Consider the following 13,766-nt stretch of genomic DNA (forward strand, 5'->3'; position numbering starts at 1 on the left):
TCTTATTCAGCTGGTGACCCCTCATCTCAGATTGTAGCAGGAGAAAGGAGGCCTCCTCCTCTACCATAGTTTTGGGGTAACTCTCTTTGGCACCAGGAAATATAGACAGACAGTGGGAGGAGTTTCTAAACCCTGATTGTCACAGTCCAGTCATGTGAAGTCTTTTGTTTCAGGCAATATTTAGGTAACATGGGAAGAGAGAAGCTCACAGAATCCTCAGCATTTTAAAATGTTGTCAGTTCACTTCCCATCAGAAAGTGAAAGTGTGCATAAGGTTATGAAATCATCATAAGATCATGTATATCTTTGCTCTGAATCAATGTGTCTCTGGTTCTCTTTATGTAATAACGAGAAAAGTCGTTGTCAACAAATACCTTCTCCTGTTCTACCCAGTTACACCTAAAGGAAGTCCTTAACATCTTTGTAGGAGGTGATTCATTTGTTAAAACATCACTTAGAGAGGCCAGGAATATAATTCATTCAGAAAAGTGATTCCTCACAAACATGAGGACATACAGTTGATCCTCAGAACAAAGATAAGAATGCCCAGTATGGTGGCATGCTCTTAAGACCCTAGCATGGGGAAGTCAAAACATGAGGACCCAGTGGCTAGCTAATCCATCAATATTGCCCAATTAGTGAGCATCAGGCTATTGAGAGACCTCAGCTCTGAAGAGCTGGATAATATATACGGGGTTGGCACGAGGTTCATTGGAGGCCTCTGCATGCATGTGCACGCATCCACTTGGGCAGAAAGCTACACACATCTGCATAACTATTTAAAATAAGTAAATGAAACATAAAGCACCATCCTTCATCACTCAGAGAAAGGTTAGATCAATCTCTGAAACCAGAAGTTGGAAAAACTGATCATTCCAACAATTCAGAACAACTGTGGGTCCATTTCTCTACCGTGGTTACATAGAAACTGTTGGTCTTTAAAGCATCCTTATGCTGGATTTTGAAGTGACACATATTAACCTCCAATGTGGTCAACACGGATTTTTTTGTCTGTTTGTTTGTTTGGGGGTTTGTTATCATTGTCATTGTTGTTGTTGCTTTAGGGTAAACATCTCCTTAAGTGCTGCTAAAGTGGTAAATTTCTATTGGATAGCCTCACTCCACAGTTGGAAGATTTTTTTAAGGAAAAGAAAAGGAGAACTGTGGCTGTGGTCTGTACTCCAAATGAAGTGGACCTGGTGCCCCTCACTGTCCACCACCCTCCCTGGAATGAGAAAGATATTTCTCAGTTGATAGGTGAGAACCCTATCCACAGACTCATCTTGCTTGGAATCTGTATTATGACTATATAATATATTCAATCACATTTCCGTTTCTGGGAGCAGATGAAAGGTGGAATGCCTGGGTTTCAAAATTAATTCCTTTTATTCCTTTTCAAGACAGTTTCTGCGCTGCAGAAGGGTATCTCGGCTCTCTGCTCATTTCTTATTTATAAGCCAAACTTCCTGTCTGAAGCATCTCCAGTTCTTCCCCAAAGCTAAAAGGTTTCAAAGTAACTGAAGTCTAGATTTTTTTCAAAGTGCCAAGTGATTCACTCCTTAAACTCCCATACTACTTTGAAATTAATTTAAAAAGAAGTCAGTATTCCAAGGTTAACTTCACATACCCACCTCTGCGTCAGAATGGCTGCGAGCTCAATACAGTTATTGAAATAGCATTCTGATTTCAAGCAGTGGAAATCCAGTACAAATCGGCTTATACAAAAGAAGAGAGAAGGAATCAGAGAGACAAGAATAAATGTCGCCTACACACACATGCATGTGTGTGAGCATGTGAGTGAGCATGTGTGTACTGGGCATGTGCTTTATTCATATCTGGTTTTCCCTGGGATTTTTCATCTGTGTTTCTCTACTACACATGTGGTTTTTTTCTGCATGCCTCTATATAACCATAAGTATCTCCAGCTTCATCTGTCCACACAATGACCAGAACAAGAATGCTGTCTCCTAACTTCTAATTTAAAACATACCAGAAAAAGATTTTGATACTCTTCCCAAAGCCTGTGATGTTATCATTTTCTATCTCTGTTCCAAAATCATAGTTTAAATAGAGAGGAAGAGGAAGGAGAAAGGGGAGGGAAAAGTATGGAAAGATGGAGGAGGAGATTAAAGCACCTAAGACTTCTAAGGGAATAGTCAGACACTGGGAAAAACAGTCTAATGAGTAATCTTACATTTCACTTAATACCAACCATATCCTCAAAATACACTAATGGCATTTTCATTTTATACATATCACATTTAAAACAATAACCACTATTGCAAAAGATATGCAAGCTGCAATTAGCAAAGATGTCTTAATTGTATGGTCCAAAAAATAGTTGTAAACTACATACAGTTTTATTTGACAGATCAAAACTTTTCTCCTTGAGCTTTCAAATTTGAAAACTCTATTATTCTACCATGTACAATCATATGTTAGTTAAAATAACCACTTCATAAAATATGGTAGCTTCTTGCTTTCTTAACTATGGATGTGTTGAAGCTCATATTTGCCTTGGAGTCTCTGGCTAATCAGCAATGTTTTTCCAAGTATGGTCCTCTAGAGAACTAGACAGCTTTATTATAATACATTCAAACCATGACAAATCTCATCTATTTTCCAAATTATTAAACTGGGATGTTTTTCCTATTTTTTGTTTTAGTTGTGGAAAGAATGATGCCAGATGAGAGAAGACATTGGGTGACAAGAAAACTAAATTCATATCATATCATCATGTGATCTCTGCCAATGGATCCTTCATCTAATGTAGATTTGGACCTCTTTCTGGAGCCATATCCAGTGAACACCACTACAGCTCCCTGCAAAACCTAGAAGTGATGGATGTTCTCCTTGTATAGACATGCACCTAGACGCCTTGTGAATATGTGGAAGTTATATTAGGAAAAACTAAACATGTTCCCTTATAGACACGTGTGACCACTAATAGCACAAACTATCTTTACATAAAAAGAATATTTGTTATAACCAAAAATACAGAAAATATAAGGAAAACCTTTCATGATATGATGCTATATGGTAGATTTTTATATTTGATAAGATATTTGTATAAAATTAATTTTTTTCCAAAAAGATGATTAGTTGCAAAGTATAATTTAGCCATATTAATATATCACTATTTAATTTCTATTGCTAAATATGTATCTTACTATTTTACAATTACTCACATCTATAAAGGATTTTCCAACATTTATTATTATTTCCAAGAATGGAATTATTAGATAAAAGATGGTAAATTATTTTCAAACTCTTTACATATTATTAAATTACTTGAGAGTAAGGGTACATCAGTCTTCCTCTTAGTAACATCACCTAAGAGTGACTATTTCCCTTCATCTTTGTTATCACTAGAATTGTCATATGGCCAAAATATTTTAATCAAAGTTTTTTAAACAAAAATTTCAAGACAGAAATTGAAACTTAATTCATTTTTTTATTTACTGGCTGGCTTCATCTGCACCATGGCTAGTGTCCCCATAATTGTTACTTATTAAATGCAAGAAAGCAGCTTTATCACCTATTCTTGACCTATACAGAATTTTGGAGTGTCTGCCAGAAGTTTCCATGGTATTATGGAGTGTTAGTTGTGCTTGTTTCCCTATATCAAGAATGAAAAGTATCCTCTGAATCCACACACTAACTCCTTTATGCTCTACATGTTGCAAACTAATGACCTATCCCCTTAGTTCAGGTACCCGAAACTTTCAGTACATGGGTGGCATACAGCCACCCACTTATCCCATTGCCTTCTCCCTCTCACTCTTCTCTGTAAGTCTACTCATTTGACACAACAAGAGATCTACTACCCTATGGAATCTGTTAAAAACAGTATAATGTGTACTTTTTTTCCTGATACCAGTTAAGATCACTGAAGAAAGGGGGATGGTGGCTAATGAGAGTGTTCAAGGGAGAAATAGATAAACTATGATTGTGTATCCATGGTAACCATTCTACCAACCAAGCCCACAAAGAATGTTCACACCTACTTAATACATTCTTGACGTTTCTAGTATGCACTTAAGATACTCATGAAACTTACTTATTTTCAGTCTCACTATAATCACAACAAAGACTCCCAACAGATAAGGCATGAAAGGTGATCTAAGGCCAGACTGTGTATAGCTACCTCCTAGCGCTATGGGCAGAGACTGTATCTAATAAATTTTGACTTCTCCAAATAACTAATGCTGTACTTCATGCACAATAAAGTTTAATGAGATTATGTATTTGCTGAATCAAATCATTTCTACTGAAATTAAATGTGATCAATAAAGGATGAACTTAATTCTATCAGTGAAAATTTATTCTCTACAAAAAGCCAACTTTCATCACACTGTGTGGAGGAATGATTGCATGTATGCAGTTACTGGTCATAAAAATTGGTTCATCATGCTTGAAGAATTTTTATCATGTATTTACTGTACATCATAGGGTCTAGCAAGTTATTTTCTGAAAATTTATTTTACAGATAAATGTATCCACATGCAAAAACAAAAAATGTGCACATAAATATTTGCTGCATTCTCTTTAAAAGAAAATAAAGTCAACAGATATGTTTATTACTAAAAGACTAGTTAAATAATAATTAGACCATATATTTCTAACATAACAGATAATGCAATTTTCTTGGTATGAACCAAAATGTGCAGATAAGCTGAGATCATAAGAGTTGACACCTATAACCCCAGCATTCATTCAGAAGAATTGATACAAGTTCAAGCCTGGGATATATAGCTAAACTTCAGGCCAGCCAAGACTACATAATATGTAAAACAAAAATATATGTGCGTGTGTGTGTATGCACATATAGACAGACACCTAGATAGATATGAAAGTTCTTCAAGAAAAAAAAAAGCAGTATGAGGGATAAAAATAAAGAAAGAATGTATCCTCAGAATAATATTATGTCATGTTGTAAGATAATAAACAAACACTGTTGATGTTTTCTAGAGTAAAACCAATGAAAACTAATCATCAAGGATTTAGATACGGGGGATAGACATTTAATATTCAACTCCCTGCTCAAATTTTTATTCTATGTTAGGTCCTTACATTTCATTAATTTAAAGCATTAGAACAGAAAATAAATTTGTACTATTACAAAAGTAGAAGGGGCCTCAGTGACCATCGCCTCAGAAGGGAGAGACAACAGTTGCCTTATTGTGTGTCCCTGGTCACACAGCTATTTAGTGACAGAATTCCAGCTGAGGCTAAGTTCCTTAAGTAAACTACAAGCTACATGTCATTTCCTGAGCATGTACTGCATACAAGCAGTTAGAAACATTATCCCAAGCACTTCAGATAGAATATCTCGAATTTTTAAGAACCCTTCTAAGAACATGCTGGAAAACTGGTTTTCATTTTTCAGGGCTTTGTAAAAACTGAACAAATTCTCTTCCGAGTGCAAACAACATGAATCGCCAGCTAGTTTACACATATGAACTCTTACCTCTTATTATTTCATAAAGGGAAAACATTTCCATTAATCAATATGAAAAATGAAGAGCTTGCTAATCACCCACTAGTTGGCATGTGTCAGTCCTGGCAAGTTAACTCTAAATGACACAATTCCTTGAGCCCATTTATAATGTGATAGAGTGGTTTTGAAGTTTTACAATGTATGAGTTATCTAGTACATTAGAAAATCAGTATGACTTCTGTGTGCTCCATGTACCTCTTTCTGATTCTGAAGCCAAAATCTCTTTATCAGCATTGACTACTGATGAGCAAACCTTGGCTCACTAAGGGGAAATTAACACTGAAAACACTGTAGAGTTCAAGTAAAATTCTGGGCACACAGAGCTTCTTCTCTTTTGGAAGGAATTTAAAATTCCCCAAACAAAAATCTTAATGTTGCAAACTAATTACTGTGCATCTGCTACAATAATTACTAGATTCAGTAATTCTCAATTCAATTCTTTTAAAATTGGGCTTCACAAAGCTTCCACTGACAGGTATTTTAGTTTCATGACTCAACTTAATTTTTTTTCATCCTCAATTGTATGCTTCCAACTGTATACACGGACAAGACAAGAGACAGGGTCTTCTCAGATGTACAGTTTTCCAGTTCCCAATATCCGGCTCTGGGACCAAGCTAAGCAGATTAGTTTTATTTCTGTGTTAAATTTCTCTTCTGCACAGTATATCACTTCTTAAAAGACGTGTGTGTGCGTGTGTATTTATATCCAAAATTGGGAATCAGATTCCCTGGAGCTGGAGCTTGTGAGCCACCTGACAAGAAAGCTAAGACCTGAATGTCAATCCTTGAAGGAACAGCAAGGACTTTTAACTACAAGGACATCTCTCCAGCCTGAAAATAGCATATTTTAAGTAGGTGCATGCATATACAACTCATTTTTCATGAAAAGTATACAATGTCAGTTGTTTGTCTATTCCAGAACTTGCAGCCTCTGTTGTCACACATGTTATCTTGTTATGTGATCGAAACACTACGCCATCTTCAGTCTAACCATGATCATTTAACGAGTGCAAAAAATAAGAAAGCAATTTCATAGTCTTCTATACTTCTGTGCAGTTACTCCATTCCTTTGTATGTATCCAGACTTCCACCTACTACCATTGCTGGTCTCTGCTTGTGGGGCTTCCTGTGTCTACCATACTGCAAGTCTGCTAGTGGTGGATTTGGTTCAGACTAAAGTAATCTGAAGAAGTCATTATTTCGTTTTCATTTTTTAAAAATATTTCCTTTAGTATGGAATGCCACACTGAGTCTTTTTTTTCTTCACATTGCTTTGATGCTGTGGCTCTTGCATCATCTCACTGATGACATTCTTTCTGGTGACAGTTCTGCGGAGTTCCCTGTCTTTGTCCCTCTATACAGTGTATCTGGTGTCTGCTGGCTTGTTTTCTCTTCAGCTATTATTTTGTGAAATTTGATCATGGATGGCCTTTGAAGAGTTGTCTTTGTTTCTAATTCTAGGACGTTTTTAAGCTTCTTGAATTTATGTGTCTATAGCTTTCATAAATTTTAAAGACTTTTGGCTGTTTTTTATTTAAATTGTTTCTATCCACACCCAATGCTTATTTTGTTCAGGGAATACAACAGTACAAATGTCTTAGCTACTTTCTCATTGCTTCAATAAAATGCCCTGCCAAAACAAATTATGAAGGAAGGATTGGTTTTGGCTTATCTGTTGTTTCAGAGGGATGCAGTTGCCGTGGTCAAGGAGACAGGGCTACAGGCAGGGACACACAGCTGCAGGAGACCAGTAGGACTAGTGTTCCAACATGTGCACCTACGGGGGACATTCTGTATCCAAACTACCGCAGCAAACACTGGACAACTCGAAGTTGTCTCATAAGTCACTGATATTCTTCCATTTCTCTTGTTGTTTTAGTTTGAATAGTTTCTATCTATTGCTGTGTCAAATTCATGCAGGAGGAAGATGTCATGTCTGCGGGTGTAGCTCAGTGATAAATTACTTGCTTACTCTGTGTAAGGCCCTGAATTTGACCTTCATCGTTGCAAATATATATATAATGTTTTATATAATATGTATTTGTATATTTGATATGATATATAATATATGTATATTTGATATAATACGCATGTGTTAATCTAAAATGTGTATAAATATTTTAAAGAGTCTGTCAACAGGCTTACTAGAATATATTGCGTATATGCTGTGTAGTAACAACATTTTTAGAACAAGAATGCTCTGACTACAGGCTAACACGTCAATAAATGACAATGTCATATTGTGATATCAGAAAGGCCGGACTTCCTTGCTTGAAGACTTAGAGTTCTGCAGCTTGGAAGATTAGGTTCAAAACACAAAAAGGTTCCACTAATGTATTAGCTCTGGAAGTTAGATAGATTGTTCTCCCAATATCTCTCTTTTCATATTTCTAACAGAGGAAATGAGACCACCTCATCTCCAAGTTGTGTTTCATGAGTTAACACAAGCAAAGTACCCAATGCCTTCATATAATAAGATCCCCTTACAATGACAGTGTTTCCTGCTCTGTTCATCAGCACATCCTCTTTCAAACAATCTACTAATCAAGTATTTCCAATGGTCTCTACATTTTATTCGTAACACACACGCACACACAATGCCCTGTGAGAAACTCCATAATGTGCAATCAGTTGCCTAACCCACTTTTCTCTTCTCCCAAGTGTCCACTGTCAGCAATTATAGAAAATAGATCCAATATCCATCACGTTTGTTGACTGGGTATCAGAATCTTGAGGGGGAGCATGTTTAGAAAACATAAATAAAGCAGAATAACTATGCCACAGAGTACACGAGAGGAAATGGGGAAAACAGGACCAAGGAGGCTGCACACGGGCGTCGGCATACCAAATGCTCTTTCTTTGCTTTATCCTGGCTGGAAAGAGTTAGTGTACAAGTATTCCACAGTGTCTCTGAAGTTACCACCACTCTACCCATTCAATTTTAAATTTGATTGCTCTGTTGGGGACATTTCAATAATATTTATTACAAAGATATGCTATGAGATCATTGCAGAACATAAATGCCCTCTTTCTAATATTTCATAAATACCTTGATAGCGACACAATCCATTATTCTCCTAAACAAAGATGCTTCCTGTTATAGAGTGCTGTGCTTCATGTTTTTTATGTATATATTCATATTTCACAGAGTTCAGGACCTAGTTTTCACTGACTATAAATGTCCTGATGACAGGGAACGTGCACTATTCATGTTTTCTTCATTGCAAGTGAGCAGCTAGCACACTCAGATAATGGCACACTCAAGGGTACTAGGTACTCTTCGCCATGAAGGGAGCACTGTATTAAATCATTGAACTCTCACAGAAACCAAGCAGCGTATTATTGACATGTCAGCATGGAAGGGCGAAGTAAAGTAACTTGCTCAGGATGACACAGCTGTGAGCAAAAGATCTTCACCTGGAGTGTCCTTAATCAGTGCTCTGCTTCTGAGAGCTTCCTTCTACAGAAATGAACTCCTGAATTACAATCTAGTACAAAAAATTACTAACTTAACCAAATGACATATTACTCAGGAGGAAAAAAAAACTGAGACCCAAGGGAAAAAGTATCTCCTTCAAGGGAATGTAGTTTCTTATTCATTAAGTTAACACAAGTATACAGTGATCAGCATGTTCCTTGTATTGAGCTTAGAGAAAACTAAGAACCTCCCAGAGCCCAGGATATTAGCTTTCCTACACGGACTCTCTCCTCAATGCATGCCAGTAAGGAGAAGTCAGGTGGGAGTTCCGAGCGAAGACTGCAATAACAACAGAAGGGACTTGGAGAAGGTAAAATGAAGGCAGCTGGTAGATCTCAAACAAACAAAGCATTTCTGAAGGGCTGCCTTCATTCTTCATGCGATGGAACGGCTACCAAGGTGTTTCGTCCACAGGGGGAGAGCTTGTTTGGCAGAAAAGGAATTTACATCTCCCCAAATAAACAGAATGTGTAGAAGAGAATGACACAGAAGAAGCGGGGTGCGTAGCTGAACTTCTGATGAGAATGGGAGAGCATGGGGGAAAGAATGGTGAGCTTGAAGTGAGCAGAATCAAAGAATCAAAACCAATCTCATCCGTCATGAGCAGAAACGAATGAGCAGAAACCTACCCACAGTCTCATTGCTTCCCCTTAAGGTGAGATGTTTCAGGCAGTTGACAGCCACCTGTGACAAGAAATGAAACACACCATTTGAGACTCTCAAATTTGATGTGATAACCTACAGCAGCTATTAGACGTACTCCAATTTCAGGGCCACTAGAATGGTCAAGATAACAAGGAGACACTTATGACCAGAGGATGTGAACAAGAAGTCCAGGCCTACAATTGTGTCAAACACACACACACACACACACACACACACACGAATCAGAAAGTGTTCAGGCCTTAAATCTGTTCATTCAGACCACCCCTCACAGCTGCCACCAATACACACGTAAGGTTCTGAGTGCCTTCTGAAGTCAACTGTTCTATACATAAATTCCCCTTAACTTAAGAAAGCAGACCAATGATCATTTCTATGGATTCTGAAGAAAGACGGCGCATGAATACAATGGTCCAAGATAGAAACAGAATTTAGTCACGCTTCCTCTTGCCCAGTACAACTTTCCTGCAACCCAGTACAACTTCTGCAAGCATTTCTACCACACTCATCTCAAACTTCCCAGCATCTTCTTGCCCGTCTTCTCATGGCTAAGAGAAACCTTAGGCATGAAACACATCTACATCAATCCAGAGGAGGGTAGCAGCCTGTCAGAGCACAATATTTGAGACAACATAAGAGTATTTTGCCTCTGCTACAGATCCTTGTAGCCCTGTGTCAAAACGTTTTAGACGCTTTGTGATTTGGAACATGCTTCCTCCCTCAAGGAAAAACTGGTGAACACAAGCTTTGACAGCCACTTTTTCTTCAATATAGCCACGTACCTTTGTACACATACACCCGTGGGTCAATTCATTTCCCAGTTTGATCTCCTCCCTTGCTTTGAAGCCAGCAAGCTCTAAACAAATCCTGTTCTTATTCTGTTTCTTCTAATTTGCCTACTTGTTAAAGCTCTACATTGAAACACAGAATGAAAATTCAGGTTATTTTCTTTCCATGCCTCTTCTTTGGATGGCAGGAAAAGATAAGTTCTTCAGAAATTGTCAACACCCCACTGCTGTTTGGTTTCAGACTGGTGATTCTCTGGGATAAGGTGGGCAGCAGATGTGAGACTGGGTATCTAATCCCGTCTGCATTACCCTTCGGGACGCCATTTTCACTATTGTTATTGCCAGCATGGTTTGTAGTCTTATCTCCTATGGTTTTCTTGGCTGAGGAATTGTTCTCATAAGATGCTGGTAACAGTAACCTTTATGGAAATGAGTATTTCCAGATGAGATACTTCCTTACAGATGCAGGAACCATTAATAGCATAGTGTTCAGGTCTATATATTCACAGATAAGCCATTTAGAAAAGTACTGGGCCCCATTAGAACAAAGGTCAAGGGATTTCATTTAGCCTTCTTATCTCCGTGTTCATAAATCTCTGAGCATCTCCATGTCAGGAACTTTCTCCTCCTCATAGCCTTTAACATGTTGAAAGATTTTTATTTCTTCTGAAACCTTCGAGTATAATCAAGGGAGAAGTACACTATTTGAAAAAATTGTAGTCTAGCCAAAAAGAATCATGTCAAGAAAGTACAGAAGTCTAAAAACCCTGAGGGCAATGGGAAAATGAGTTTTTCAACATCTCTTCCAGACATCAAGCCAGTGTCTACTACATACACACACACACACACACACACACACACACACACACACTCCTCTAGATGTCACAAACATTCTGTCTTGTGTTGAATTAGGAGCGGCAGGGCTGCGTCCCCGGCACCTGGCCGCCCGCATGGCTAGTTTATACCCAGTAATAATTACACGGAAACCGTATTCTTTCAAACACTGCCTGGCCCGGCTAGGTCCAGTTTCTTATTGGCTAGCTCTTACATATTGTTCTAACCCATTTCTAATATTCTGTGTAGCCCATGAGTTGGCTTACCAGAGAGGATCTTAACCTGCGTCTGTCTGGANTGGCTTACCAGAGAGGATCTTAACCTGCGTCTGTCTGGAGCGGGAGAATCATGGCGACTCTTCCTCTAACCTTCTTTCGCCCAGAATTCTCTTCTGTATACTCCGCCTACCTAATTTTCTATCCAATAAAATGGGCCAAGGCAGTTTCTTTATTAGTAAGAAATCATTCCCACATCAGTCTTGCTTCTTTTACTCTCCGCTGGCATCTCTAACTGAAATTTCTGCCTCCTGGGATTGTAGACCAGAGTTCTGGAATTCTGTTCACTTTGTCACAGAGAATTGAAACACACCAACAAGCAGATAGTGCTCTTCTGGTGTAGACTGATCCATGGTCCTACCAGTCACTTAGCTACTAAAGAGCACTGCATCTAGCCAACAGTAAAGCAAATAACAATAATAAATTCAAACATAGCACCATCAATCTGCTTTCCTCAAGCACCCCGCTAAATTATACAGAAATAAAGAAAAAAAGTGGCTACTGTGTCTTGTACCTTACAAGGTGACAATAGACATACAGGGGACATTATCTTCCCCAGCCATAAAGTCACTCTTCTCTAGCCGGAGCTGGGGTCGGACTTCCCTAACTGTGTCTCGAATGAATTCTGACCCAGACACTCTACTGCCATTACAGAGGGCTCGTTGTGAGTTTCTAGTTCTTGCCCACATCTGCAAGCAGCAGTCTTGACTAGAGCAAATAGTGAAGGGTGCAGCTTAAAGCCAAACAAGCCTACAATTAAGTTTCAGCTCCACCCCTCACACAGAGCTAGCTGGCCACTTAACCTCTCGCGGTATGCTTCACTAGTGGCAATACGATTTGAAATGGCACATTCGTGAAGAGCCATACGGAAACCCATTCTTCCTCTAAGTGTTCCCTTTCTCCCCGGCCACTCTTCCTTGTCCTCAGTTCCACTGAACCAACGACTGTCAGTGTGATGCTAATGAAACAAATCTATTATCATTCATCTGAAACTGAACTCATGTATATAAATTGAGGCTGAAGGGAATGCCTTGCCCAAAAACAGACTAATGCAGAAGCCAACACCTTGAGGATATCCTCATCCTAGTCAACTGACAAGTAGGACATGGGTGTGGGCGAAGATACAGGGTGTGGTTGTAATTTGAAACCAGAGTAAAAGTCAGTTTTCTAAATGCTTTTCTGGATTGCAGTGCCGACCAGACTTCAGTATATGTGTGACTCTGTCCAAATGCAGACTTAAAAGACAATTGGTTGGTCCTGGGAAAAGCGTGAGATCCTTCCATTGAGTTCCCAGATGATGTCCAGGCTGCTGATGACCCAGCAGTATGTTGAACAGCCAGCCCTGCAGGACTCTCTAAAAGGCTTTTGTTAATTACTCGATGAATAATTCATCTTCAGTGTACCCAGATTCGCAGAACATGACCAACTCATTCCAGATCCCTGTCTTCCTAGGAGGATGGTTTGCTTGGCCCCAGGCTGAATACAGTCATTTCCATCTGTAGCTTTCCTCAGGAAGGGTCCTGCAATTACCTAGGTTTTATTTATGGTTTTTTTTCAATGCTGAATTCACAGCAAGCTATGTTCAAGAATTAGTTTGCTCTTTCATAGCTGGTAAGGTGAAGGAGAAATCCAAGAACAACCCAAGAATACAGATCTACCATCAAGCTACAGGCATTAACTTACTATGAGGGAACAACTGTTGGTGTGCCCATGCCACACCTGCCTCACTGTTGATTGACATCTTTTGGGGAAAATAGATTTGAACAAGAGAGTATGAAAGACCGCCTCCTGTTGGGGGAAGATGTTTGTTTATTCCCAGCTGTTCTGGCTTGAAATAATCACACAGAAACTACATTATTTGCAATATTGTTTGGCCAATGGCTTAAGTGTATTTCTAGCTAGCTCTGATATCCTAAAGTAACCCATCTCCATTAATCTGTGCATCTCCATGAGGTCATAGCCCACCAGCAAAGTTTCAGCAGGCTCCAGCAGAGGTGTCTGCTGGCTAAATGGCTTCTCTCTGACTCTGCCTTCTTTCTCCCAGAATTCAGTTGAGTTCACCTTCCCCCCTCCAGTTCTATTCTGCCTTGTGAAGACCCAAAGTAGTTTCTTTATTAACCAATGGTAATAAAACATAGTCACAGCATACATCACCTCCCACATCACCCCTACTACTCTTTTTTTAATTCAGCCTTAGATACTGATTATACCAGAGTGGGGGTGGGATA

General features: G+C 38.8%; 1 long non-coding RNA gene across 1 annotated transcript in view; it reads right to left on the reverse strand.

The window, feature by feature from the left end:
• LOC126491507 (uncharacterized) overlaps positions 1–9,663 on the reverse strand; it is a 138,155-nt gene extending 128,492 nt beyond the window's left edge. The window contains exon 1 of the long non-coding RNA XR_007589408.1: positions 9,608–9,663. This is a non-coding gene — a long non-coding RNA (uncharacterized lncRNA). The remainder of the gene's footprint in view (positions 1–9,607) is intronic.
• Positions 9,664–13,766: the final 4,103 nt, after the last annotated feature.

This window comes from Alexandromys fortis, unplaced genomic scaffold, assembly GCF_014885135.2.
Source record: "Alexandromys fortis isolate MF-2015 unplaced genomic scaffold, M_Fortis_MF-2015_v1.1 scaffold_272, whole genome shotgun sequence".
Lineage (NCBI taxonomy): Eukaryota > Metazoa > Chordata > Mammalia > Rodentia > Cricetidae > Alexandromys > Alexandromys fortis.